We start from the raw sequence: 27,649 nt of genomic DNA on the forward strand, positions 1-27,649 counted from the left end.
AGCTGGGAGGGTTAGGCATTGCGTCTAGAAGGCATATTCTGAAATCCATAAAGGATGGGAATCCTTAGGTGTTTAAGTAGACTCCGAGAGCGAAACTTCTTGGTAAATGTTAAAATTCGGTCTTAGAATACTTAATTACATTAAAAATTGTTTGGACTTTAGCACAAATTGCCTTACTGCTCTTTCCACTGATTTTCTGCCAAATTTTTTTCTGCTCGCCGCACAGAACTTCAGCAGTGACTCGTGTGTAAGGATGTTTGCAGACACACAAAGATGATATTTGTGCTTATCTTAAGTCATTTCATCAGGTCTCATCTTTATATTATTACTGGTTTAAGGATTTGGGATTTCTAGGACCTTGTTGATAATTTTGGCAATCTGAAACATGACAAGTGCTGGGGGATAGATCGTAATACCCAGAGACATATTGACAGACCATCCAAGCCATCTGATTGTCATGTCCAGTAGGAGTTGTCTTGTTGGCGTTGTTGAGAAAAGGTGCTCACCCTTCCTGTCCATGCCTCCGATGGGACCAGAAAGTGAGCAACGGCTCTACGTGTTGGCGGCCCACTAGGGTACTGATGTTTGCTGCAAAAGTATGAGTCAGTTCTTGGAATGATGATTAGTCAAAGAAGAAGAAAAGTGAGTGTACAAAAAAAAAAAAAAAAAGTGTTGGCGAAAGAGAAATCCATATTTGCTCCAGCTGATGAATGTCACTGTCTTTATCCTTGCCTATACGGGACAAGAAAACAGAAATACGACCTCCAGTGAGTATAAGGCAGCCTTTTTGTAAGTACTGGGTGTTGAGTCTTTTTTTTTTGGTTCAGGGAGGGCCTGGGGACATGGATAATAGTGCCGAGGAATGCAGAGCAGAACCAGACCAACTGGGGCGCCTGGGTGGCTCAGTGGGTTAAAGCCTCTGCCTTCGGCTTAGGTCATGGTCCCAGGGTCCTAGGATCGGGCCCCACATTGGGCTCTCTGCTCAGCGGGGAGCCTGCTTCCTCCTTTCTCTCTGCCTTCTTCTCTGCCTACTTGTGATCTCTGTCTGTCAAATAAATAAATAAGATCTTTTAAAAAAAAAAAAAAAAGAACCAGACAAACTAGTGTAGAGGTTCTGGGGATGATGGGGAGCTATAGTAGTTCAATGTGTGGAAATTCTGAATTCCATAGAGGAAACGCAAGCATGGGAAAGGAACAGAGCTCAGGTGGAAAAACCAGAGGTTTAGATGTTGCAGGAAAGCAGCGACATGGCACAGGAAAGGACGGACAGAAAATGCGGAAGGGAAGAAGGAAGGGAGGGTGGAAAGCAGGGCTTTTGGCATTCTTTCCTCCCCACTCCGAGAACCCACCAACTGGGACATAGTGCCTCTTCGTGGATTGGGGAGAATCCTCAGAAGGATGTCGCTCCCTGCACGGAGAGGGGAAGTTTCTGAGAAAAGGCATGATGAGGGGAGGGTCCGTGATTTGGAGGTTGCACGTGGCCCTGAAAATTTTACACCTGCCCTCCACAGTCGCTGGCTGTCCCTGCAGACAGCTAAAGCATCCCACTGAAATGGTAGAATGCTCAAGATTTCAACAAAACCCCCCAAACTGATTTATAAATCTATAACTCACGGTACGCTGAAAGCCAAAGAACTTTTACTTGACCAGAAACACAAAAGTACGTATTAGAGGAGAAAGAATTGCTGCTCTTAACTTCCTCCTGTAGGGAAGAACAGATTCCATCTTCTTTGTAATAAGAAACCTTTTGTTTTGGGAATGGTTGCCGGCATAGGTTGGAAAGAAGGCCATTTCATACAAGCGAACACAAATTCCGTGAGATGGAAAATGCCATTCTATCCTAAGCAAATACAGAAAGAACTGGAAGCCTTTCAGGTGCTTGCATTTCTGCTGTAGAAAAGAAAAGCATTCTGGCAAATGTTAGAAGATCGCAGGTAAGTGAGGCAAGATGTTTCCCAGTTTTCTTGGTCTCACTGCCGTTAAAGATAGCGAGTTGTCTCTTTTCTTACTTTCCAACACTAGGAGATATGCGGATAGGTTTCGAGGGGGAACAGCCTGTAGCAGTAGGCCACTGGCAAACGCCGGGAGATATTTTGCCCTGCTGCAGTCTCAGGATCCTTCTAGATCCCAACACCGACCTGTAGAATGGCATTCTTCAGTTCCCTGGGCTCCGAGTCTATCTGTCTGAGGCCTGGCAATCATCTCATCGTATCCAGCTGAAAAAATTAATTTGATATTGTTCAGATAATTTTGAATGTACTGAAGTGGGGGAATTGTTAAATGGGATGCTTGACTTTTCGTTGGCTAGGTACGTGACTGGGTCACTTTTCACAGTCAGAAGATGAAGGCACTGTCCCTTAGACAGTCAGATGTGAATTTAGGTTTTTCCAGCCAGTTCTAATATAACCAGCATTTGAGTTAAAATAGGATTCTACCAAATTGGAATTTGGGGGTCCCCAAACAGCCTAATGACCCCCAGACTACAAAGCTACGGTAATCGAGGCATTTTGGTACTGGCCTAAAAATAGACCGATAGAGCAAGAGAATAAAATGGAAATCCCCAGAATACCCCTTACATTTGTGGTCAGTTGATTTTCTTTTTCTTTTTCTTTTTTTTTTTTTTTTTTTTAAGATTTTATTTATTTATTTGTCAGAGAGAGAGGGAGAGAGAGTGAGCACAGGCAGGTAGAGAGGCAGGCACAGGGAGAAGCAGGCTCCCTGCCGAGCAAGGAGCCCGATGTGGGACTCGATCCCAGGACGCTGGGATCATGACCTGAGCCGAAGGCAGCTGCTTAACCAACTGAGCCACCCAGGCGTCCCTGGTCAGTTGATTTTCAACAAGGGTACTGCTCTAGAATAAATGCGCACCCCCCAACCCCCCACCACCCTGCTCATGTGTTGAAACCTAATTCCCAGTGGGACAGTATTTGGAGGTGGGCCTTTGGAAGAGGATTAGGTCATTAGGGTACAGCCCTTATGAATGGGATTAGTGGCCTTATGAAAGAGGCTCCAGAAAGCTCCCTCACCTCTTCTGTTGTATGAGTATGCGGGGAGAAGGACCCTCTATGAACCACGAAATGGAACTCACCAGGTAGGGAATCTGCTGGCATCTGGATGTTGGACTTGCTGCCATCCAGCCCTGCGAGAAATAAATGTGTGTTGTTTAAGCCCCACCAGTCTATAGTAGCTCGCTAAAGCAGCCCTAATGGACTGACAGATACCAAGACAATTAAAAACAGGGTAAGAATACTCTTCTCAACAAACGATACTGGGACAACTGGATAGCCACATGCCCCCCCCCCCAAAAAAGGTAAAGTTGGACCCCGTCTCACACCATTCACACAAGTAACTCCTAATGGATCACAGATCTAAACGTAAAAGCTAAAACCAAAATCATTGGAAGAAAACAAGGAAGTAAATCTTCATGATGGCAGGACAGACTGTGGTTTCTGAGATGTAACACAGAAAGTATAAGCAACAAAGGAAAAAGATAGATACATTGGACTTTATCGAAAATACAAAGTTTAGTACTGCAAAGGACGCCATCAAGACTGAAGAAAGCACCTGGCAGACTGGAAAAAATGTGAAAATCATACATCTAAGAAACTAGTATCCTAAATATACACACACATGCACATATATGTGTGTGTATATATATATATATATATATTTTCAAAGTCTTAGAACTCTGTAATAAAAACACAACCTGAAAAGAAAAAAAAGGGTTTAATACTCATTTCTTTTAAAAAGTTATGCAAATAGAGAGCACATGAAAAGATGTTCAACGTCATTGGTCTTTGGGGAAATGCAAATTAAAACCACGGTGAGGGACGCCTGGGTGGCTCAGTTGGTTGGACGACTGCCTCCGGCTCAGGGCGTGATCCTGGAGTCCCGGGATCGAGTCCCACATCAGGCTCCCAGCTCCATGGGGAGTCTGCTTCTCCCTCTGACCTTCTCCTCGCTCATGCTCTCTCTCACTGTCTCTCTCTCTCAAATAAATAAAATAAAATCTTTAAAAAAATAAAAAAAATAAAACCACGGTGAGATTACCCCTTCACAGGCACTCGGATAGGACGGCTAGGATCAGAAAGACGCAATAGCAAGAATTGGTCAAGAAATGGGAAACCGTGAAACCCTCTCATACTGCAGGTGGAAATAGAAAATGGTGCAGCTGCTTTGGGAAACACTGGCAGTTCCTTAGGTGGTTAAATGCAGTTACCATGTGACCTGGCCATTCCACCTTTGTGTATAGACCCACAAGAAAGGAAAACTTACATCCGCACACAAATTTGTGCATGAATGTTCATAGCAGCGTGATTCATGATAGCCAAAAAGTGGGAACAGCCCACATGCCCACACGCTGAAGAGTGGACAAGCTGAATGTGGTATATAGTCCCATATTTATCAGTTAAAAAAAGGAAGTTTGGATACTTGCTGCAACATGGCTGAGCCCTGAAAACATTGTGCTCGGTAGATTGGCGGTTGCGAGGAAGGGCGCGTGACTGCCAATAGGATCGGAGTTTCTTTTAGGGGCTCCCAAAATGTTGACAGTCAGATTATGGTGATGGGTAAATCGCAGAAGCTGAGCAAGTGGAAAGGAAGAAAAAAAAAAACCAAACTAAAAACAATTAAATCGTACACTTTAAATGGCTGAATTATATGGTGTGTCAATAATCGCTCAAAGCTTTTTAAAAATGGTTTTTGGCTTAATCATACATCATAACCAGGGATAGAAATATGCTGAGTAAATGTTAAAACATTATTTTATGTTCTGCCCATTGACTCCTATTTTAATTAGGGAAATATGCATTTCTAATTACTGCCATTGTGTGCCTAAGGCTGATGTGTTTGGATAGATCTTTTTGACCATGGAAAATAGTTGTTCTTTAATCAGGTCAATAAAATAATTACTGCTGGCAGATGGATGTGCCTCCTGTTCAACATTGAGGTCATTTGGGGCCCCTGGGCGTCACAAACTCTAGGTGGAAAATTAAAACCACTTAGTGTTTCTACACATCGTGCCCTCCCAACGTAACACAGTCAGCATTGCAGGTTTGCGCTGCGCTCCGTAATATACTTGGCCAAATTTCGCCTCTTTACTAATGGAGTGCTGCTTATTTACCAGTTTCTTAAAAGAGGTGGTACCATGCGGTCCTTTTTTTTTTTTTTTTTAATATTTTATTTATTTATCTGACAGAGATCACAAGTAGAGAGGCAGGCAGAGAGAGAGGAGGAAGCAGGCTCCCCACAGAGCAGAGAGCCCAATGTGGGGCTCGATCCCAAGACCCTGGGATCATGACCCAAGCCAAAGGGAGAGGCTTTAACCAGTCACTGAGCCACCCAGGTGCCCCAATTTTTGTTTTTAAGATAGAAAAATGATACTCCAATTTTTTTTTTTTTTTAAAGATTTTATTTATTTATTTGACAGAGAGAGATTACAAGTAGGCAGAGAGGCAGGCAGAGAGAGAGAGGAGGAAGCAGGCTCCCTGCTGAGCAGAGAGCCCGATGCGGGACTCGATCCCAGGACCCTGAGATCATGACCTGAGCCGAAGGCAGCGGCTTAACCCACTGGGTCACCCAGGCGCCCCGATACTCCAATTTTAGAAGCCACTGGACCGAAGCACCCAATGAGTTCTCATGGAATGTGAGCACATGTTTCTAAACCTAGGCTAGGTGTTTCTGGTATAGCACCAGAGAAGGGCCTGTAAGGTCCCTGTGTTGTCAGAGGTCAGAGTCATTTTGGAATGGAAGACTTAAACACAAAGGTGCTTTGGGGGAAAGCTAGGATGTCGTCATGCGGTAAATTGGCGGGATATAGACCCGAGATGGTCTGAGAACCGAATCCTTGGGAGGGTTTCCCACAAGCTGTAGCCTTGGAGTTAGGCCATGAAAGTGAATAGAATTAGGACAAGTGAAAGGAGGGAGGGAAGAGGGAGAAGGAAAGGGGTCCAAGAAGTAGAGGCAAAAGGCGCCGTGTAGGTGACGGAGAGAAGCACTTCCGGTGAGCGCCGATGACTGGCTTTGAAGGACGGTGATCCCCCTGGGTCTGTGAGAGCCACCTTGACCTAGGAGGCAGGGATTCCACTGGAGATGGAGCGAACAACTCAGCAAGAGGGTTAGGTTTGGACAGATGAGCTTTGAGTTGGGGAAATCGTAGGGGTTGGGAATCAGCTACAAGGCCCTGGCCTTCATCCAAGCCTCAGGCCAGGAGAGGTTGGATAAAGGGGCAAGGATGGATTTGAACTACTGAAACCCACACAAGCCAGTACCCACCCAGCGTGCAGAAGTCTGAGCCAACGACTATATATTTTAGAAAGAGAGTGCATATGGTATATAGAGAGGTTTTGTTGAATTCGAGTGACTCTTCCAAACAGCATGTTGACGTGGCGTCTTGTCGGGATCACTGTAGAGATGTGGGCACGGATGGCCAGAGAGGTAGAAGTTAAATGCCTGGTACGGAGGAGATGGAATTCTGGAATTCTGAATGCCTAAAAGCTGTAAGTTGTTCAGATGAGGGTGATGCTTTTGACAGCAAGGGAGAGCTTGGGAAGGATGAGGGAGGCATCAGGTGGGGGTGGAGAAGATGAATTCAACTTAGCACATTCTGAGTTTAGAAGGATGTGAAATGTTTCGCAGAAAGTACGTGTATATATGAATATGATTATGCGCATATGTGCCCGCCCGTGTGTGTGCACGTGCAGGAGGGTATACGGGTACACTTGCACGTGCACGTGTTTATGCGTACACACACGCGCACACATCTGTGAGTGCGTATGTCTGTGAGGGGTTTTTGCCTGCATGTACATATACGTGCGTGCAAATATGTGTATATGTGTATCCTGATATGACGCACCTGTACACACAGGCATATATACGCCCACATACTTTTTTTTTCAGATTTTATTTATTTGAAAGAGTATGAGAGAGAGCACAAAGCAGGAGGAGTGGGAGAGGGGAGGAAGCAGACTCCCCGCTGAGCTGAGAGCCTGACGTGGGACTCGAGCCCAGCACCCTGAGATCATGACCTGAGCCGAAGGCAGACGCTTACCCCACTGAGCCACCCAGGCGCCCCATCCACACAGTTTCACTTGAATGTTTTACATCTGTCACAGTTCAAAGTATTCTAAGCCGAATTCGTTTTCCTCGACCTCATCGAAACATCGTCATCCTTCTGTTGAAACGTACATGTGTGTGCGTTGTGAACGAGCCACGGGAGCTTCGCAAAGGAGTCGCCCCCGAATTCGTGTCGAGGGGTCTTGAGGAGCCACCTTACTCTATCAGAAGAGGCTGGACCCTTAATTCTCCGAGCCTCTTACACGCTCACAGATGGGTGAGCATAGGGGGTGGCCAAGGAGGAGGAAGACCAAGGAGAAGGAACTCCTTCTGGAGCGGGCCAGCGTGCTAGGCCACGCTTCAGTGGACACAGCAGCCTGAGCAAGGCCTGTAGTTGGGTTAGTGGTTTGGTAGAAATATTGACTGGACGCCCGTGCGCCAGGCACTGAGTGGGGGCCCCGGGGACCCCAGAAGTCTCCCATGCGGAGCCAGCCCTCACCAAGTCCTCAGGCCACCGGTGGTGAACGAGAGGACACGCGTGGCTTGAGAAAGTGGGCCTGCTCGTGTGGCTGCGGGGGTCCGGCTACAGGGGTCCCCGAGGAGGATCGTCAGCTCTGAGTCCGGGTAGGGGCAGTAATGGCTGTTTGTCCTGCAGCACAGGGCCCCGACCCTGCTGGGGCAGCGTCCAGGAGGACGTATTTCACGCAAATTCATCCGCTGGGTGAAGCCCAGGCATTAAAAGCGTTTACACCAATTACTAGGCGCCTCCCTAAGCTAGCATCCTGATAAAGTGTACCTTGGCAGAATGTTGGTTTGTCGATCTTGCTTCCAGTGTTGGATGGAAACACCTGTCACCAAGCCCAAGATCAGGTAGATTTCCGCCTGTATATTCCTCTGGGAGTTTGATAGGTTAATGTCGTGGGCTCCGAGCCGTTTTGAGTTCCTCTTCGCATATGTGTCTGACTTTGTATTTTGCATATGGACGGCCAAATGTTTCAGCACCATTTGCTGACAGGAATATTCTTTCCCCATAAAATTACCTTCTTCAAAAGTGAATGTATTCATGTGGGTCTATTTCTGGGCTCTCTCTTCTGTTCCGCTGATCCGTGTCTGTCCTTTTGTCAAAACCACAGTGCCTTGATTGGTGTGGCTTTGGAGTAAGTCTTGAGATTGGGTAATGTGAGTCCTCTGACTTTGTTCTTTTTCCGAATGATTTCGGCTCTTCTAGTTCCTTTACCCTTTCTAGAAGGGCTTGAGAGTTAGCTTGTTGGTAGCTACAGAAAGCTGGTCAGGATTTTGACTTGATTGAATTGGACCTATAGCTCAGATTTCAGATTGGAGAGAATTAAGCTATGGTTTTGAGCATCAGGTGTTTTTTTGAATACTGTATTTTTTTTCCTTCTAATTTTTCAGCTTTTATTTTAATTCCAGTGAGTTAACATACAGTGTTAGTTTCAAGTGTACCATCTAGTGATTCACGGACATCAGTTTTTAAATTGGGCTCTCATTCTTAGCAGAGCTGAATTTAGGGGAGGCCCACGCTGCTGGGCGGTGTAGGCCAGTGAGACAGCAGTAAAGAGAGACGAGAGGGCATGTGGGTGCTGTGCAGGAGAGAGTGAGATGGAGGTGGGAGCCAGGGGGTTGGGGGTCCTTTGGAGAAAATGAGCCTAGGGGAGGGGGCAGTGTCTAGGCCTCTATTAAAGGCAGGATGCTAGGCCAGCTCCGTGGGGACATGGTTGGGAGGCAAAGCAGATGGCCCCACCATCGTTTTCAGCCTCCTCCTTCTCCCTTCCAGAAGGGAGAGAAGGCAGGAGCGCATGGGCCGCCTTCCAGAGCCAAGCTTAGCCCAGGCGGGTGCCTGGCTCCATCTTGGTCCTCAGGAAGGAGCCCTAACTGCGCCCAGCCTCCCCGGCCTTCCCTCCCCTGGGACCTTGAAGATCAGCCTGAGCCATAAGGATGGAACCAGAGCTTGTGTGGAGTAGGGCGTCATTTTAATTACCTCTGATGGTTTGGAGTTATTGTTAAGGGGCAGAGCCCTTTCAAAACATTCATTCCGAGCCAGAGAAGTCATTTCTCCCCCCTTGAATGGAGATTCCATCTTTTGGAGAATTAATATCTGGTGGAGTGAAACACAAATCATTTCTTTGGCCTCTTAGAGGTTTACTGGGTTGATACGGTTTTTATGACCTTTCAGACGTTCCTGTCTGCTCTGCCAGCCCGAGCCTGTTGCTGCTTGAGGGCTCTCCTTTAGCAAAGACGAAGGTGACGTCTTCAGCAAACACAGGGACACAGCCTGCCAGGCAAGGTGAAGTCATTGCTCCCAGCCCATGGTCCGTCGTCTCAAGGTCATCAGGGTGTTCCTGGTGCCTTTCAGCCCACCCCCTGCCCTTTTTATTACTGAAGATCAAAAACATACAAATAAACTTGGCAAGGGCGTCCCCTCCGAGCCTCCCTCCCCGCAATAAGTATTACAGTAAGTGAATTTCTTCCTTTTGTCAATTTCTCCAGGAGCAAGGGAGGTGCCCTAGTCCACAGCACGACAAAAGGAAGTTTTAGGGTTTATAATTAGTTTTTGAAATCTGAGTTTAATTGCAACTTAATAATGAGAGGAAAGACGTTTTTTACCTAGTGGCCCAATAAATGTTTTCTGCTAAGTTTCGAGGCCATTGGAGAGGAGACCTGCTGTAAGGAAATTGAACAACTCGCAAGTCATTTTGAGGCAGGCAAATCATTACATTCAGACACTGTTGCTAAGAGCAGCCCAGCCCTCTCCCCTCCTCCTCTCCCTCCGCTGGTTTTAAAAAACAGAAGCTTAAAAGCCTCCTTTGTGTGGAGGGGAGAAATATGCTAATTTGGGGCCCATTTCCCTTCCCGAGTCTTCTCTGGGCCTGTCATCGCTGCAATATGAATGATGATGGAGCAGGCTCCGGTCCGTATTGTGCAGGGACAAAAGGGATGAATAGGGCGGCAGCTCCGCTCACCCGTGACGCCCCCCAAGGCCGCGGGCTGCCCGGAGCTGAGTGGGTTCTCATGGGTTTGCTCTGTCCTCCAACCCCCCACCCAGGCGTTGCCTCTTATTGCCAGACAGCCCGCTTCTCCAGGGCACTGAGGCCGCCCCCCTTGCAGGAAGACTGTGTGCTAGGGACTCAGGGTGGCGGGGTAGGGAACTTACAAGGCAGAGCCAAGAAAAAAAGAAATGGGCTGTTTGAAATGGCAAAAACTTGATTAAGTCAAGGCCGTGACTGCAGGGATATCCAGATCCCTGCGCTCGCCAAGGCAGCCTTCTCGCGCTTGAATTTGTTGTTTTGTCTTGTCTTCAGCTTAGTCATTTGGTGCTGTCCTTGGATGTGTAGTTAGATTTGTCTGTGTTCAACTTTGATTTTTAGGTGGCAGAGTTCGCCGGGATCCCTGTACAGTGAGAAGACAGTATTAGATGTGGAATCCCACGTTCAACAATAGGAAAAAATGTTTTCCTCCCTGCTCCGAATGGCTGATTTTTATGCGGGGAAGTGCACTGATTTAATTCCTGTGGGCATGGTTTAGCTCAGTTAGTTCTTTAAATGTGCGAATTTTATAACTGAGGAATAATGCATGCATTGCCAAATAGCCATTAAGACCAACAAAAGTGCTTCCCAATTGAAATTTCACATGACTCATTGGAGGCAATTTGTATATTTGTCATGTATACTTGTAGTGGCGGCTGTGCCGCACGTGATCGTGAGCCTTATACCACCGTTTGAAGGTAGAAAATGAATGTTAATTGAATTCTCGGTTTGTGCTGAGTGCTTAGTAGATACTGATAGGGGCCTTCCGTGCGGAACAGAATTATAGGATGTCTCCATTGCGGTGGCATCTTTGTTTCTCTTGACCATAAATTCAGAAAAGCTGCTTAATCTTTGCACTGTAAACAAGGGGATGTTATTCACACCCAGGGAACTTCATTGGCTAGAAACCCCGGTTAGAGCTCATTGGCTCACCTCTCCAAGAGAAGTAGCTCCGGGACTGGATGCAAGCAGGTTTTAAATGACAGGCTCTGTGGATTTGTTTCTTCCAGTTAAGGTCTGGGTTTTGTTCATTGGTATGGTAAGCACGGTTTCGCAGTAAAATCACAGCCGCTCGCTCAGCAGCCACCATTAATCTGTTTTTCTGATTAAAATCAGTGGGTCAAGGAAATCACGGTGAAGAAGCAGATCCGCCACCTAATTTTAGTGACTTAAAGTACCAACTGGTGATGGTGGCAAGCCCAGGACTTGTCTCATTCAAACTCACATCAGAAAGCAGTGGTTTAACACGTGTTTTGTTTGTTCATTTGTTTAACCTCGACACGTGGCGTGAGATCGGCATTCCAGAGCACCTTGTTCTTGGTAGTGTGTGTGTGCGTGCGTGTGCGTGTGTGTGTTGATACAGAATCTTGTTGAGAATTTTTTTTTAAAGATCCTGTTTATTTTAGAGAGGGAGGAGGGTCAGACAGAGTCTTAAGGACACTGTGCTTAGTGCAGAGTCCCATGTGGGGCTCGATCTCACGACGCCAAGATCACAACCTAAGGGGAAACCAAGAGTCACTTGCTCAACCGAATGAGCCACCCAGGTGTCCCGTGTTCAGCATTTTTTTGGTACATCTAGCAGTGATCATCCACTCACACGTTTCACAACAAAAATGCAAAAGTTGAGGGGTTCCCTGGATGGCTCAGTCGGTTGGGCATCTGACTTCGTTTCGGCTTCTGTCATGATCAGATGCGGTTGTGAGATTGGGTCCCACGTCAGACTCCACATTTAGCCTGGAGTCGGCTTGGGATTCTTTCTCTCTCCCTCTCTCTCTGCCCACCCCACCATGAGTTCTTTCTGTAAAACAAATAAATACGTCTTTTTTAAACTGTAGAAGTTGAATGAAACTGGGGGTTAAGCAAACCCCTGCAAACGAGACTTCTTGCCTCCGTTTTGAAACTCAGATACACAAACCCCTTGTAGAGTTAAGGGTTCAGGCAGCTTCTGATAATGACGGCAGCTTGGAAGGAGTCTTGTATAATGCTGGCTTTGAGAAAGGCATGCGTAAGGGACTAGCTTTTATCTCCGCTGACCTGCAGTTAATGCCCCACTTTGCTACATTCTCATTTACTCTCTTATGTCACTTGAAGGTATGTGGACTGACTATGACCGGGCTCTGCAGGTGAAGATCTGGGTCCTAATTAGAGGTTTTGAGGAACTTGCTTCCCAGGTGGCTTTGGGGACAATGGTGAACTCCCAGTTTGTACAGTGGGGTCTGGGGCTCAAGAAGACAGTGTGAAATCCCCACTGCTCCGTATCCCTCAGGTACCCACCCAGGTCGCCTTTCCTCTAGATGTCCTCCTTGGTGCTGGCGCCCTGCCCCCAGCCTTTAACCACCATTCTCCTGGGAGATGAGCTTTGTTCCGTCACTGCCCCGTAGCCACCCACCCCCCAGTTCCTCCCGCCCTCCCGCAGTGGGTTGTGTGTGTGTTCTGGGAAGCTGAGAACCTGGTCCCTCTGGTTGTCCCATGATGCTGGGCCCGTACTGGGGAACGAATTGGATGTGAAACCTGTGCTCGTGGACTGTCCATTCTGGTGACGGTGCCCCCACACCATGGAGTAGGTTGCTATTTGCTCATCAGAAGCGAATGTCTGTGTCCTTCTGCTCCCAAGATCCCCTCAGCTGATCCAACGGCAAACCACCCCCACTCTCTTCTTAGCCTCACAGGGCCCCGCACAATCCCTGGCACATGACTGGAGCTTGAGAAATGGGTGTCAAGCAAACCAAAGAGGTAGGAAGAGTTAAAAGGTTTGGAACTGCTTTTTGGTGTTGCTAGCAGTAAATTATAAGTCTTTTAAAAAGAAAGAATTGGCCTTCATCACCTTCTGTGCCCCTTCAACTGTAAGCCTTAGTATAGTTTTAATTGAGAAATAATGAGGTATCTGGATTTTTTTTTTTTTTCCCCTGAATGAGAAACAAAGGGAAAGAAATACAGATGTTCTGGCTGAGAAGTTCAGAAGGTGAGATTTTAGGCAGAAGTTTCAGACCGACAACAATCAGGGCAGCCCAAGTGAGAGGGAGTAAAGCAGATATATGAACTGACTGCTTTTTATTCACGATAACAGTTTAAACTATGAAGTAATTTCCGTCTTTACCCTACTGAATGTATTAAAACAAGTTTGGGGTTAACAGGTTTGAAATTGAGATCTCCTTCCTTTTTTAATATTACCAAATTAGCAGTCATTAGTGAAAAAGAAACAACTTTTTAAAAAAGGAATAAATACACCAGGTAATTAACATATCGACTGATCAGCTATTGGGAGTGAATGTGACAAATTACCTGTCACTTTCACCCATGAAGCTGTTCTGTGAGCAGCAGAAAAGGTTACACAGCGAATAGGATTTTTGACATTTTAAACAAGCTAATTATCAGGGTGGCCAATTAGAAATAAAAATGTCCATGGGTCACCTGGGTGGTTCAGTCGGTTAAGCCTCTGACTTTTGGTTTCCAGTCAGGTTGTGGATCTCAGAGGTGGTGGGATCAAGCCCAGGGTGGGCTCCACACTCTCTTCCTCTGCCCACCCCATCCCCCACCGTGTGCACCCCTCTCTCACGTCTTAAAAAAAGAAAAAAATTAAAATGTTAGATTTTCTAAATACATGTGAGTTTCACAGTACCGTGTTCCATTTATCCTTTCTCTGCCAACCATCAGAAACAGGCATTTAAGAAACCAAGGCTACAAACTCATGTTTAGTTTTGGGACTCGAGGAATCGGCCTCAATCAGGAATTTGCTTATTTTTCTCTGTCATCACAAACATCGGGGAGGCTTTCTTCTTTGGTGATAAAACAACAAACAGCAACAGCAGCTTGGATTCTTTTAAAACATTCTAAGTGATGGTTGGCATTTCATGTTCCCCCACAGCAGCCATTCTTTTTTTTTTTTTTTTTTTTTTAAAGATTTTATTTATTTATTTGACAGAGAGAGAGAGCTCACAAGTAGACAGAGAGGCAGGCAGAGAGAGAGAGAGGAGGAAGCAGGCTCCCTTTCGAGCAGAGAGCCCGATGTGGGGCTCAATCCCAGGACCCTGGGACCATGACCTGAGCCGAAGGCAGAGGCTTAACCCGCTGAGCCACCCAGGCGCCCCCAAAGCAGCCATTCTGAGCCATGGGACGGCTCACGCTACAGTTCTTGGTGAGAGGTTCCAATCTGTTGCTAATAAGAAAGCATGGAGGTGTGCATAGATTTCCTTCTTATCGGGATTAGTGTATGCATCTGTTCTTAGCATACACTGCCTTCCCTCTCTTGCACTTTGATCTACTTTTCTGAGTGGGCAAGAATCAGTGAGATCTCAGCTGGGGAGCTGGGCATTTCCCATAATCCTCAGTTCTCCCCTGGGAGCGGGTGGAGCAGGTGACCGATATCCATGCATTATGCCATGGCTGGGGCTGGTTGACAAGTTCCATCCTGGAGCTTTATTGCCTTTGTGAAAAAAGCATTTTCAACCCTACTCTGGTCCTGCCTATTAATCATAACAGCTACTTTTTATTGAGTGTTCCCAGCTCTTGTGCAAAGCCCGTGGCATGCATTAGCTCACTTAATCCAATGGCGTGCTTTATCAGTGGCTTTTCATTAAAGAGATAAATTGATGTTAACAAGCATTGATTTCCAAAGATTTATGTTGTCTTTTCCGTTACACTGTCTTGGCCCAGTACGATTTTACTTTTAAAAGGTATTTTGTAAAATTCATGCATGTGTTTCTTTGCAAAGATGTAATGTGTATTTTAGGAAGAATTATCTCTCTCTGTCGAGTGCGTGCATTGCCGATTTGGCGGTTGGGCCTCATCCTAACAGAATATTTACTTTGATAATTATGCATCAGGCAAAAACAAGAGCATGTTTGGCTGTGGGTCAAGAGACCTGAATCTTTACTCCCGTCTTTCCCAATTACAGACTAGAAAAGGAGAGAAGAGCTAGACAGTTTAAAAATTTTCCTCCTGCTTTTAGAATTCTGTGTGTGCGTGACATTTATTTTAAGCTGGACCGGAAAATCAGGGAAGAACTGAACAAAACTCTTCTCGTGGGGCGTTTGTGAAGAAATTCTAGGTTGATTACAGGGACTTCATCTTAAATGCCCAGGTGGTAAAATGAAGGTAAATGGCTTGTGCTTTCTGGGCCCTGGGTGACATTGCCACCTCCGTGGCAGACGGAGAGCAAAGCCCAGTGACATAGTACGTGGTCACCTTCCTCTCTGAATTGACCCCCTCATTTGGCAGCCGCTTTGAAATCCCATTAGCCCATTCTGATTCCATTCGAGTATATGATTAAGTGACCTCAAAGTGTTTGTTGATGGAGAACATAGAATGAACATTTTTTTAAAAAAAGATTGATTTATTTGAGAGAGAGCGACAGCACGAGCTGGAGGGGCAGAGGCAGGGGGAGAGGGAAACCCAGGCCGACTCCGTGCTCAGCGTGGAGCCCAACGTAGGGCTCCAATGTCATGACCCTGAGATTGGGACCTGAGCCGAAGCCAAGAGTCAGGTTGCTTAACCGACTGCACCCCTCAGGGACCCCTAGAATGAACACATTTTAAAGCATACTTGTGTGTCATCGACATTACACACTATCTTACTCCCTCAGACAGGGGAAGGGTTTTATCCAGTGGCTTGTGGGGTCATTGTGGAAGAATTCTGTTCTGTCTTCAAATCGTGGGACGGTCACTGAGTCCCTTCTCAGCGTCTGTCTGGCCTCATGGTGATTGCCCATAGCAGTTTTGCGGTCACGGCCAAGAGTTCTCTCAGGACCCTGCTGTACACTTTTGGGGTCTAGAGGAACGATTTTCCATTTTTGACAAAATCGTAAACTTTCACGTTTAGCGACGGTGTGGCCAATTTGTGTCCTAGCCACAGCCGTGGAGACCCAGCAGCTGATGGGCTTCGTGGCCTGTGTCCATTCTGAGGTCGGAAACTATACTGAAGTCATTTCTTGGAGGTATTCAGAATCTGTATATTCCCCAGTAGGAAGACATAACGTGCGATTTAATAGTGTAAAATACTGTATTAGTAGCTTTCAATGAGATTGCTCACCTAGACTCTCCATTGATGGTCCTTTCTACACACTGGGATGGCTTCCATCTGACCAGGCAGGGATGGGTGGTTATTTCAAGCGGTCTCAGTGGTTTCCGACTTCAAGAGCCCACCATAGTGGTAGAGTGAAGGACCTATCTGAGTTCCTCCTGCTTCTAATTTCCATCGCTGAAAATAAACAGAAGAGGCGATTTAATAAAATATTGCATTTGAAAAAAATGTGTGTTTAAAAGTATGTGGTTGGGGGGTTTTTAAATTTTTTTTATTTCTTAATTTTGACTGGCTGTGGCGGGGGGGGTAGGAATCTTCTTTAGTATAGATTTTCATCAGCAGTAGACTCGATGAAATAGCTCATGTTTTTGTGCATGTCCTATATTCTACAAACTCCAGCCCAGCCAGTGGCTGACCCACCAAGGCATTGGGTTTCTGGGGACTTCCATGTGAGGGCTCTTGAATGACGTATCTCCAGGTCCAGAGTGTTTCCCCGAATTAGCAAGAGCAGGCATTCTAATACCGGAAAGTCAATTTCAAAGACTCTGTCAAGCTACCTCCTGGCAAATTTCAAAGAGGTTGCCAAGCTCTGTTCTGGGTAATCGTACTCTGCTGTGTGTGAGTGGTTTTTCAGACTTCAGTATCGCTTGGGGTGAGGCTGCTTCTCTGAGTCGTTCATCGTCCATCTGAGTAGGCAGGCTCAGGAAGGTCACGTCCAGAGGAGAGGAGGGGAAGGTGATAGCCACATGCTCACCCAGATCCCCTTAATCCTCCTAGCAGTTCAAAGGCTAACAAATACCATAGTCTTCCTCGCCTTTTTTTTTCCTTTGTGAAAAAGTACACAAATAGACTGTTTCGAGGATACAACAAAATGTGATCCCTGGTCCATGAATCATTAACTGGTTTACCAATTTTCCACTGAACCTGTCTACCAGATTCGTGTTTGCGGGGTGGGGGAAGGACGGACCAAAGCCGATTAGAAGGTCAAGTTTAGTTTTCATACTAGTCTACGGAAGGGCACTAAGTTTTATCCCTTTTGTTTGTGAAATGTATTTTTGAGTGATAAGCGGTCTAAATTTTGTCAGACCCTGTCTTGGTGTCATGGTTTGACTGGTTTCCATTGTCTTTGCGCTCTCAGCATATGAAGAAAATCAGTATAATGTGACCGCTTTGAGAGGTTCAAGGGCTCGGGTCAGTGACATCAGAGCTGAGAACAGCTGAGCTGTCCCCCCGCAAGCTTCCAAAGAACCAGTTGCTGGCATCTCGCCCCAGAGAATGCCGGGAGCCGGGTGGAATCCATGCTGGGTGTCGAGACGTCTGTTCGAGCAGGTGAAAGGTCATTTGTCCACGACTTAGGTGGACAGGAACAGTGACGGAGAATGGGGGTGCTGTGGAGTCCTTACGCGAGCTTCTTTTACTTCTTACAACCGTCCTACTGAACTGGTTGGTCACTTAAGGCTCTGTGGACCTTAGAACCAGGACAGGCTTCACGAAGCATCTTGTCCGATCTCTGACCAGCGAGAAAGCAGAGAGGCTCAGGTGTGAACAAGCCAAGTCCTCAGGATGGCGAGCGGCAGAGCCCGTGCTCGCTTAGTAGGAAACACGACACCCTTCCCTTGTACTACCTTGGAATCTCACAGAACTTTCCCCGCCTTGTGGGCCCGCTGGAATTCTGTGCTCATGGGCCATCGCGAATGCCACGTGCCAGGAGGCTGGCGAGGAGTTCGGGGCTCCTCCGCTCGGGTACCAGCTCCACTGGCCGATCGGGCTGCACTTGCGAAATACAGAGTTAAAGATGAGATTATGCGGAATTTGGAGACCGTGACCTCAGAGCATTAAACAAAGTTTGAGGCCCTTCTTGAGGGCAGGGCTCTCTGTGTCCTTTTTTTTTTTTTTTTTAATAAAAATCAGAGGCAAATCTAATTTGGCTCTGAGTACCCAGGTGTTAGCAACGTCCTCCAGATTCCAGAAACCAATTTTGACAATTTGTTAAAGAGTGCCCTTGGAGAAACATCTTTTTTAATCTCATTGCCTTATTCTCCTTAGCTCCGTTTATTTATTTGGAGCTTAATCACAGACTTGAACCTGCGCGGGGAGGTGTGAGGGGACGTGGGAGTCAGGAGTGCCCTTAAAAATCCAGTCAAGCCAGACAAGGGCTCTGAAATGCGGCCCCCACCCACCCTGGGAGACATGGAAAGATCTGGAAGGATAGAAATAACAGCACTTCCAAAGTGCCACATAAGGGGCGTCGTGGAGACTTTATGCACTGTCGTTGGCTCCTGGTGAAGGAGGCTCTCTGTGAGCCTGTTGAACGGGCAGCGGGGCTGAGGCCCAGGAAGGTCCTGTGGCCTTGGGAGGTGGGTCAGTGGTCGAGCTGGGCCGCAGGGGCTGGCAGGTCCGGCTGCGGGCACGGGACCCCACTCCCTGGGGAGGAATGCCGCCCTGTGTTTCACCAGAGGGTGGTTGACTTTGGCCTCCAGGGACCTGGGTCCAGGTTCAGCTCAGCCTCTGACCTGCCGTGTGACCTTGGCCAAGCCCCTCAGGCTGCCTTTGGTCTTGGTTTCTCCATCCACTCAAGAGGGGGGCGGTTAGGAGACAGCTGCGGAGGCGCAAAGATGAAGCCCCCCACCCCCGGGAAAAGAGAGGCGGCCCCCAGCGCGCTTCATGCTTCCCCTTGCTCGGATGGGTAGGAAGTGGGCACCGTGGAGGACGGGTTTGGAGGGGTCCATTCCCCCAAGAGGTACATGGGGGCGGGGGCGGTGTGTGCCTTCCTGCCTTTACTCAGCAGCCTAACAGCTAGAAACCTGCTAATCCGCACACTGACTCCGTGGTAGGGCAAGGAGATGGTGAGTCCCGCGTCTGGACGACAGTAAGGCCCCCTTAAACTCACGGGGATGCCCCAGAGTTTAAAGGGGTACCATCAGCTCTCTCCCCCGCTGCCAGACCCATCCCATGACTTTCCAGCCTCTGTTGTGACGATTTTCACAGCCCGTGTGTCTTGTGAGTTCACCTTGAATTTGAAAATGTCTGAGGAGCCCCGCCTTCCGTATGCGGGGTACAGTGCGCGGGGGTGGGGGGGTCCGGTTTGGCATGAGTCTTTGTCTCCCGCCTGCGTGGGGCGGGGCGGGGGGCAAGGAAAGGCAGGTTGAGCCACCAGCTCTCTCTGGGCGAGAGGCTGCTCCAGCCCCCGTGGTTTCTGGCAAGGCGGGCAGGAGCTGCCCTGGAGACGTGCCTGGTACCCCAGGAGCCGCGGGAGCTCGGGAGCCCCGTCCTTGTCCTCGGGGGGCCGGGTTCATCCGGAGCCCTGGCAGGGAGCGCTCATGGACGGTTGCGGCGCTCCTGGCGAGGGATCGGGGCTGCCCAGGGACGTGATAATTAGTCAGGAAGCTCGTTCTCAGTAGATCAGCTGCCTCCGGATGTGTGCCTTGTGTGCTCAGGAAGGAGGAGAAACTTTGCCTTTTTAATCAAAACCACCTCCTCCCATCCGGGGCCTCATTGCTGTTTGGGCTTCCGGTGTGGTTCCATGGCACTGGGGCCCGCTTCCCTCCAGTGTGATGAGACGCAGAGCAAGGGTGTTGCTTATCACCGTACCCCACCCCCCCCCCGCCCCTCCTGCTCTCTGATCCCTGGTGTTCCCTGGGGTCCCCGATCCCCTAAAGACTCAGCCCCACTCCAGTCTCCAAGACCAAGCCTCCCCTCCCATTATGTCACCCCTAACAGGGGGCTGTTGGGCCCTCCCTCTTCGGGCTCTGACTCCTAATGACTCCAGGAACAAAAGCCCCTTCACAGCTCCGCCCCCGGCCCTTTTCACCTCCCCATCCCCATCCCGGCCGCCTCTTCCAAGATGGCATTCCTTACCTCCTGGACCTCTTTTTCTCTTCACTCCCTTTCCTGCTTCCTCACTCCCACCTCGGAGGGGAAGCGTCCGTCCTCCTCCCACAGCCTGCGTCCCCCCTCGCCTGGGATCTCGAGTCCTCATTTATCCACATCCACTGGCACCTTAAATCTCCTTCCCCCGCTGCTGCCTTTTCAGCATGAAACATTCGGGGACTCTTCCTCTGTTCCCCCTTCATCCGCCTGCATTTTTCTCTCACTTTCCTGTCACTACCCAATTTCCTGAGAAAGCCGGCTGCCCTGGCTTCTCCTCTTCGCTTCCCAGCCCTTCAGTTCGCTGGTTTCCATTCTAATCTTGATGTCGATGCTGGTGAGGAAACTGGAATTTTCCATGTCCGTGGCCTTTGCCGAGTTTACGCGTTCTGGCTGCCTTGACTGTGGACCACCTCTTCCTTTTCAGACTTTCCTCCCCCTCTGGGACAGGCCCTGCCCGGGATCACCTCCGACTTCCTGAGGTGGTTGGCCTCCCCGTAGGCTCTTCCCTCTGGACCATCTCCCAGTCGTGTCCCGTAGAAAAAAAATGTCAAAGCCGTAACTTCTGATACCTGTGAATATGCCCTTATTTGAAAATGGGATCTTTGTGGATGCAGTCCCATTAAGACGAGGCTGTCCTCAATTAGGGAGGGCCCCCCTAGTCCAGTGTGACTTGCGCCCTTAGGAGACGAGACACAGACACACGTGGAGAATGCCACGTGATGATGAAGGCCAGAATGTTGAATCTACAAGCCCAGGGATTAGGGGGAGCCACCAGAAATGACAAGAGACCGGGAAAGACGCTCTCCTAGAGCCTTCAGAGGGCTTTCCTTTCCCAGAAAGGAAAGTACAACAATATAGAGGAGGGACTGAGGAAATCAGGAAAGAGCATAAAAAATCAAAAGGCCTTATAAATCCACACTGGATGTGAAATCAGAAAGTTCATTCTGATAAAGAGAGGTCAAAGTCTTGCCCAAAGCGATAAAGCTTTGAATTCTAAACAATCCTGTTCCCCATTTCCGGCTCTCTGTTTCTAGTTCTGGTGGTTTTTAATTTATGCGACATTTTGCACAGAACACAGATGCATTCATATGTTGAATATTATTGCTACTTTATATTAAAAGTATCTTTTCTGCTTTAAAGGTAAGCTTTAAGAATTCTTGTGCTCGGGACGCCTGGGTGGCGCAGTTGGTTGGACGACTGCCTCCGGCTCAGGGCGTGATCCTGGAGTCCCGGGATCGAGTCCCACATCAGGCTCCCAGCTCCATGGGGAGTTTGCTTCGCTCTCTGACCTTCTCCTCGCTCATGCTCTCTCTCACTGTCTCTCTCTCTCAAATAAATAAAAAAAAAAAAAAAAAAAAAAAAAGAATTCTTGTGCTCTTTGTAATTCTTCTCCCTCCAAGGCTTGGATACTTGCTGCTGGAACACCTCTTTAAATTTTATCATGGGAAGTAATGTGAAGTAGGAGTCACTTCACAAAATTTCTTTGAGAACACAGTTTACTTACAATGCATCCATTCAAGCACACTAGAATGTGAAGTGAGGCTGTCTCTGGGGACCAATTTCCTTTGGGGGGCACAGGAAGGCTTATGCCTGGGCCTGTAGATTACGTGAGGCATGTGGAGGCCTAGAAGGCCTCCTAGAAGGTCCCAGAAACCGTGTGGAAAGAATGGGGCTTGAAGAAACTCACTGGCTGCGAGTTGCTTGTCTTGGTTTGGAGCTGGTCATCATGATGTCCACAAATGCAGTCTTAGCTCCTTACTCGGGGGTGAGAAGAAGGGGACTTGCGGGCTCATTAGAAAGCAGGGAGCATCCATCCACCTGGAGAAGAGAGACGATCTGTAAAGAAAACTGTCAGTGGGGCAGCTGGGTGGCACAGTCGGTTAAGTGACTAACTCTTGGTTCTGGCTCAGGTCGTGATCTCAGGGTTGCAAGATTGAGCCCCACGTCGGGCTCCATGCTCAGTGGGGAGTCTGCTTGAAAGTCTCTCTCCCTCTCCCTCCATCATCACCCCATGCTTGCTCTCTCTCAAGTCTTGGAAAAGAAAAGGAAAAAAAAACCAGTGACAAGAGTGGGAAGGAGAGGAAGAAGGGTCTGTCCCCTGGAGATGTGGGGCCACTAGGAGGCTACATCTCGGATACTAAGAGGCTGGGCTTTGGGGGGAGAACCATTGGTGGAAATGTGCAGATTTCAGAGGAATTAGTAGTTTGAATAAATATGGAAACATTCCCTCTTGGTGACTGAATGACTCCCCACCGAGGAATCATTCTGAGGCCAGAAGAAACCTATAATTTCAGGAAAGTGTAAATGATGTGGAATTATTGGGGTTCAGAAGGGAATGGTCTAGAAAGACTTCTTGACCATTTTTGGTGCAATAAGGTGGTTTAATTAACGCCCAGGGACAGGACCCGTGGGCAGAAAGAGCGGCACTGGGGTTGTGATGGGTGACTGATTATATACTTTCAAGTTGGGAAGGTGTTAGGGAGAGCGTAAGTCTCCAAGGTATTTTGGAAACAAGGTTTCCAGGACCTTGACAGGGCTAGCTATTGTTAGGAAAAGGTCATTTATTACTGTTTCTTGTAAAAACTCAGTCGTGGGATTTTTCAGAGGTGTATCAGCGGGCCGTATGCTTGGGAGGTGATCAGTAACATGTGGGGGTGGTAGAGATCAAGGTGGTAGAGATCAAGGAAGTTTCCAGAGGAATTTCTGTATGTTAAAGGATCCCAGGTTGTGGGCTAAGATTGCCCTTGGCAAAGTGTCAACATCGAGGCAGCTGAGTCTCTAGAGGGAGGTCACTCTGCCTGTTGCAAGGACTTGTCAATGGGCTGTGGGCAGTAAGGACATTTCATTTTTTTCTTTTGCCTCTGTTTCCCACATCAGAAGGAATAGGCATTGAGAAACTTGATGGGTAGTCTCGTGACCTTGCTAAGACTATGTAAGTAGAGCATTGTGCAGTCTCGCGCGGTCAATTCCCAGTTGACTGAACAGTCACAGCCACGTTACATAGAATGGTGACTCCCTTTCTGGCCTGCGGTGGGTGCTTAATGAACCTTGAACGAATGAATGAACATGTGGACGAACAAACGAACGAACCAGTCACCTGACGAGGACGACGTCCATAGGGGCCCACCTGAGCATTTCTCACCGTGGTCTTGTTACGTTCTACACTGCCCATCCGTGTTTGGATCGCAGACATATGAGATACGTAGGCAAATTTACTAGGAGCCATGTGGAATTGTGATTTATTATTTAAAAAATATATATATATATATACACGGGTTTGGTTTTTACCGGGGCCACAGAGCTCCTGAAAGCCTTGGAATTCTCTGCAATGGAGAGCCACACAGGTGTCTTTTTTTATGTTAACGAGGTGACTGACTTCCAAAAGCTAAGGTCGGGAGTCTGCTACCAGTAGAGTCAACTATGTGTTTAGAGTGATGGAACTTTCCATCCCCGTTCCGCTGCCTCATGCCCCCCCCCCAACCTCCAACCCAAATCTCCACCTCTGGCCAGTGATTTAATCAATTGCGCCTCTGTAGTGAAGCCTCCATGAAAACCCAAAAGGACCGGGTTCGGTGAACACCTGGAGATTTGGGGACAGTCCTGTGCTGGGAGGGGGCCTGGAACTTGGTGCATTTCCCCATACCTTGTCCCTGTGCATCTCTTCATTTAGCATTTGATTCATGTTCTTTTGTATCATTTATAATAAACCCCTAACCTAGTAGGTAAAATGTTCCTCTAAGTTCCAGAAGCTGGTCTAGCAAATTAATTGAATCCAAGAAGGAAGTGGGTCATTGGAGCCTCTGATCTGTAGCTGAGTGACACCCAGACTTGGAATTGGCACCTGAATTTGCAGGGGTGTGTGGCGATGGGGAACGGGGGGTGGGGGGCGGTAGTCTTATGGGACCGAGCCCTTAACCTGTGGGACCCCAATGCTGCCCCTGGTTAGCGAGTTTCAGAACTGACTTGAGTTGTAGGACGTCCCGCTGGTGTGAGGCTGCTTGCTGGTGTGGTTCCCCTGCCCACTCTGCACACGAGCGAGCACGTGGCGGAAGTGCGGGCCCAAACCGTTCGTAACAAACCTGGGAAAGTAGTCATGGAAAGACAGTGTCCCTGGGAGCATCCTAACTGGAGAGGAAGGCCGGTGGAGAAGCCCCAGGTGTCTCGTTCCTTCCCTGCCATCACTCAACCCAGACTCTTCTGGAAGTTCCAGTGACTGAGCAGTGGTAAAAAGATACTTTCTGCTTGTCGGTCCTAATCCTCTTTGCTCCTTCTATGGTATTGGACCACAGGGGACACTCCCCGCACGGGACTATCCCACATCGACGCTCTGCCCTTCGCAGACCGTCTTCTATTCCTCTCTTTCCACTTCAGCTTCGTTCCCCTACTTCTTGCATTTTCCACCCTTAGCCTCTTTGACCCTCCCTTTCACGGTTTCCCTTTTCCTTTATAGTCAAGAGACCGTGTTCCTTAAATTCTCATCTCTGTGTTTTTAATCTTTGTCTCTTACCGGTCATTTGTTCACCTGTCATTTAAAATATATTTGCAGAGGACCTCCGGTGTGCCGGGGGACCAAGACCATGTCCTCACCCATCCACGCTGGAAACTCCAGATTGCCTTTCATGCCTTTTCCGCTCCCAGGTGCACGTATCCAATGTGAGGTCACCAGGGTCTCCCGGTGCCAGAGCTCGGCCCTCACGGTGGCTTGTTTGCCAGCTTCGTGAGCAACACGATGAGCTTGGTAAAGCACAGGTCAGACCTGTTCTCGTGCCTTCCCTCTCTCCCCCATCAGCCTCTGGGATCAGCAAGGTGGTCCACCTACCTGATTCCCGGTCTACCACCCTCCAGTTCCTACACGCTCCAGACCCCCAATGTGCTCTTAGACCCTCTGTCGGAAAAATCACCTCCCCAACACGCCGACAGTACCGTTTTCCTGTTTGTGAGCTTTTCCGTGTTTCCAGGGACGCTCTCCCCCTTCCCTGTTCTACCTTTCCCTTCTCTCCCTTTCCCTGCTCTTATCCACCCTGCCCTGCCCCGTCCTTTTCTACTCTTGCCTTCCCTTCTCCACCCTTCCCTACCCTCTCTTACCTGGCCATTCCCAACCATACAGCAGTAGCCAGCTCTGCTCAGGTCTGCTCAGCAAAGCTTTCCCCAAGTTCTCTTTTTCCCTCCTCTCATCTTCTTTGTTGTGATACTAGAGGACCTGTAGCAAGTAGGATCACCCTGGTTTCAGAGGCTTCTCTGGGGCCCATCAGTCTGTGGGCGACTCGGAGACAGGCACCGTCTTGTTAAGTTAGTGCTTGGAAGGCGAGTCCATGCATGCTTATGGAACTGGCTAGAATTCTGCAGACAACTTGCAAGTGTTGAACCTTGTGAAGCTTCTGTTCTTAGTCCGTGTTCGCAGTTTTGTGTGGTCTGATCTAATAGGTCCATTTTGTGTCAGTATTTGCTATTCCCGTCTTGGCTTTCGGAAGTAGTCTGTCCTTCAGTCAGACTGACTTAACTCAGGGGGCTCAAAGAATATTTTCAAGCTTTGTGAAGACCTCTCCCATCCTACTCATTATATGTATCTAATCATTCCAGCCAAAAATGGGGGCAGACCCCAGAAAGGTTATAAATGTATGCTCTTCTTTCTTGCTGTTGACAATTTTTCTATCATGCTTTTTTCCAGCTCGGTTGGTTTTTCATAAACATCAGAGAGATTTTGAGGCTGTTGGTAGAGGTAACTTTTAGCAAATGGTCCTTTGTTATCAGCCTAATGAAAACAGCATGGGGAAGTTGTGAGCAAGGCAGAAATGGCGACTTGCTTGTCTGCATGTTGTCTTCTGGGGGAACATAGATCAAGGTATCACCTAGAGAATTTGTGAACATTTTGTCCAGTGGTTTTGATTTCTAAGACTGTTATACAGAACCAGAGTTGTCCTTAAATTGAAAATGTCTTCTGTATTTAATGTATACCCTCTTCTGTATTCTGCCTTCCCCCTTTAACAATATCTAACAATAATATTCTTAAGTAAGAGCCAAAAGTGTTTCATCCGGTGTATAATTGAGTGGTTTTGCTGCATGCTTTTTAAAGAAAACCAATTGCATAGCTAGCTGTGATCGCCCCTTTTGGTGCCGAGTTGCATTTTGTTTTGGTCTTCATTCTCCCCTAAACTACCAAGGGAGAAGCCCACTGCAAAGTCACAATTGTCATCTTTTGCTCCGAATGCACTTAAGTAGTCTTTGCAAAAATGCATAAGGCCATCCTGTGTGGATGCATCATCAGGTTTTCCCGTGGACGTAGTTAGATCACAGACGAATCTCTTTCTGTCTGGAGTTTGAGGCCGCCATGCTTCTCACTGCTCTCGCCAGGAGACCGTCAAATTGTCCAGACCCATCATTTAAAGGAATAGTTGACTGTGGGTGTGGACTTCTCAGAGCGTGGCTAAGGTGAAAAATGAGAAGTAACATCAGAAGAAAACATTGAAACAGGCTAAACGAGTTTTCAAAATCTTTTCTGGCTTACCAGGGGCCAGAGGTATGGAATGTAGAAGGTTTAGGGGATTATCTCACACTAAGGCATTAAAAGATCAGGTTGTTGGAGGATTTTGATTTGGGATCTCGCGCTTTTTTTTTTTTTTTTTTTTCCTTTGTAAGCGTTGAGCAACAAAGCATCAAACCTTGGAAGAGTTTTTTTTTGGGGGGGGGTTGGCCTCTAACTTGTCTTGATGTTTGCTTCTAAGGTGGGCGCTCAACCCACCCAGCTGGCCAGCTGCTAGGGTCAGAGAACCCTTCACCCTGTGGTTTTCAGGATTCATCCCTGTAGTTGACTTGAGTTTCTATAAATATCTTTAATAGAGACAGTAAAGGGAAGTGGGTCAACCAAATCCTTAAATCATGGCACAGAAACCAGCGATGCTTGGAAACATACGGCTCGTGACCAAGAGAAAGGATTTTCTGTGCTTGGATGCATTGAGAACTGTGGTCCCAAAGTGTCTGGATACGTGCACAGGGAGGCTCGTGCAACCAGCGGGTAGCCGTCATTGGTGCGAGAACATTGAGACTGCTCTTGAAAACACCTGTTTGACCTTGAGGGAGCGGTTCTCATGAATAAAACCCTCTATGGAACTACTCATGGCCAGGAAGGAAAAGCATTCTATTTTCATTTTCATTCCAAAAAGTCACCAAAATGTCAGCTGGATGGACTTGGAGAGTGTCATGCTCACTTTTAAATATGGAGGGATCCTTTTTATGAATTGGGCTCGAGCTCAAGTTTCTCTTTCTGGCACAAATGTTGGTTGCAGACAGGGAACGGGTTATAATCCTGATGCCACATTGCATACAGCTGTGGCCATGTTATGGGTTTTCTTCCCTCTTAGGTATTTTTTTTCTCCCCTCTTTAATATATATCTTTTTTTTTTTCTAAATGGTGAATGCTTCTTTTTTTTTTTTTTTTTTAAGATTTTATTTATTTGACAGACAGAGATCACAGGTAGGCAGAGAGGCAGGCAGAGAGAGAGGAAGGGAAGCAGGCTGTCCAGAGAACCCGATGCGGGGCTCGATCCCAGGACCTCTGGGGATCATGACCTGAGCTGAAGGCAGAGCTTTAACCCACTGAGCCACCCAGGTGCCCCTTTAATATGTATCTTATGATATGTATCTAACATATAATGATATACCAATAT

The 27,649-nt window shown here is 47.8% G+C and overlaps 1 protein-coding gene across 1 annotated transcript in view; it reads left to right on the plus strand.

Moving 5' to 3' along the window:
• The window catches only part of GPM6B (glycoprotein M6B), a 153,574-nt gene that overhangs the window by 84,101 nt on the left and 41,824 nt on the right, over positions 1-27,649 (plus strand). The gene's annotated exons all lie outside the window — the stretch shown is intronic.

Source organism: Neovison vison, chromosome X (assembly GCF_020171115.1).
Source record: "Neovison vison isolate M4711 chromosome X, ASM_NN_V1, whole genome shotgun sequence".
NCBI classification, from domain to species: Eukaryota; Metazoa; Chordata; class Mammalia; order Carnivora; family Mustelidae; genus Neogale; species Neogale vison.